This window comes from Schistocerca nitens, chromosome 1 (genome assembly GCF_023898315.1).
Source record: "Schistocerca nitens isolate TAMUIC-IGC-003100 chromosome 1, iqSchNite1.1, whole genome shotgun sequence".
NCBI lineage: Eukaryota > Metazoa > Arthropoda > Insecta > Orthoptera > Acrididae > Schistocerca > Schistocerca nitens.
Genome location: NC_064614.1, coordinates 203,036,090 through 203,037,950, shown reverse-complemented (window position 1 = coordinate 203,037,950; position 1,861 = coordinate 203,036,090). Strand labels below are relative to the sequence as shown.

The 1,861-nt window shown below is 43.5% G+C and overlaps 1 pseudogene; it reads left to right on the top strand.

The window, feature by feature from the left end:
• Nucleotides 1-1,017: 1,017 nt before the first annotated feature.
• Nucleotides 1,018-1,135, top strand: LOC126203228 (5S ribosomal RNA; annotated as a pseudogene).
• The last annotated feature ends 726 nt before the right edge of the window (nt 1,136-1,861 follow it).

The window sequence follows — 1,861 nt, the reverse complement described above, 5'->3', positions numbered from 1 at the left end:
ACAGCACATAAAATGTACCTTGAAGCAGATGAACATCAATGTCAATTGGTACAAAGAAGAATTCTGTGACGGATGTGCACTCAGAAATATGCATAGGCTGCCATTCAGGAAGAGAATGAATCGACCAATAGTTACAGGTGAACAAATCCATGCTGTCTACAGAGTCTCTCAGAAAAGCTTGCTATTACATATGTTTCAAAGGTGATTTTAGCAAGTTCCATAAAATTTTCTTTCTTAAGCGAAAAGGTGAAGTCAGCACAGTCCTGGAACAATTCTTGAATGAAGCCAAGACAAATGGTCATGCTGTCTACCAGTTCAGGTGTGATGGAGGAAGAGAGCTCTATAACAAGCTGCTTCAAGGTACATTTTATGTGCTGTCTGTGTTGATGTCCAAATCTCGCATGGTAAACTTGCAGCATATCTGACAGTGTCACAAAATTCACTTGAGCAGGCTGTATTGATTTAATGACACATATGTCAAGAACATAGAGACCATGGCTGACATGCCCAGTCATCACTGTTTGCCCAGTCGCTTTGTCTTCAATTTCAACACTTTTGTCACCAAGTCTAGAAGTCTCAGAATTGCTGGCAAGCAGAGGTATAGAGCATTGCATCACTCCACCACACACACCACGGTAAAATGGTGTTGCAGAAAGAGAAAATCACACTGTTTTGGAGTGTGCACGTTTTATGTTGAATCCCAGTAAATTGCCAAAGCAACTGTGGCCAGAAGCTTGCAATACTGCTGCATATCTTTTTAATCACACTGGGATGCTCTCTACAGAAAGCAAACCTCCATATGAACTGTGGTGTGGTTGACCAGTAGGCAACCTGGATCATCTGAGAATCTTTGGAACAGAATGTTATGTGCATGTGAATAAGAATTTTCATTCAAAGTTGTGTTTGGACATCTGGTGGGGTACGTAAATAATAGAGATGGTTTTTGGGTCTGCATTCCATTTCAAACAAAAGTTGTACTAAGTCATGATGTAAAATTCAAGCCTGGAGTTGTATGCGGGCAATGGCCTTGCCGCAGTGGCTACACCGGTTCCCGTGAGATCACCAAAGTTAAGCACTGTCAGGCGTGGTCAGCACTTGGATGGGTGACCATCCAGGCCGCCATGTGCTGTTGCCATTTTCCAGGGTGCACTCGGCCTCGTGATGTCAATTGAGGAGCTACTCGACCGAATAGTAGCGGCTGCAGTCAAGAATACCATCATAATGACCGGTAGAGCGGTGTGCTGACCCCACGCCCCTCCTATCCGCATCCTCCTCTGAGGATGACATGGCAGTCAGATGGTCCTGATGGGCCACTTGTGGCCTGTAGACAGAGTGGTTTTTTTTTTAGTTGTATGCAATCTACACACCAGTGCTGCTGAATTTGAAGTTGCTGGTACAGACACTGTTCAACAGGGTCACCCTAACCAGGCTTCTGATGAGAAAAAGTAATCAGAAGCTGTCAGCCATGATGAGAGAAAAGAGTAAGTGAAGTGGAAGAAGACTTGGAGACAATGTTAAGTTCCGGAGGAAGTAATAAGGAGGAAGAAGATTTGGATATGGTAATCAGTTCTGGAAGAAGCAAAATTTTGAGTGAGAAGCAAAAGCAAGAAGAAGAAACAAGAATGGATGTCCAGTGGAGATTATGTGTACACGGCTGGAACTCCTATCATCCAGAGACAAGGATCCAAGTTCATAAGCAGAAGCTTTGCAGTATAGCTATAAAAATCAGTGGCTGGAGGCCATTCATGAAGGATTACTGGAGGCCATTCATGAAGGATTGAAGCCCCCGAAAGAGAAAAATACATGGATATTAGTTGAGCGTCCAAGTGGTGTACAGATTTTGCAAAATCGGTGGTTCTTA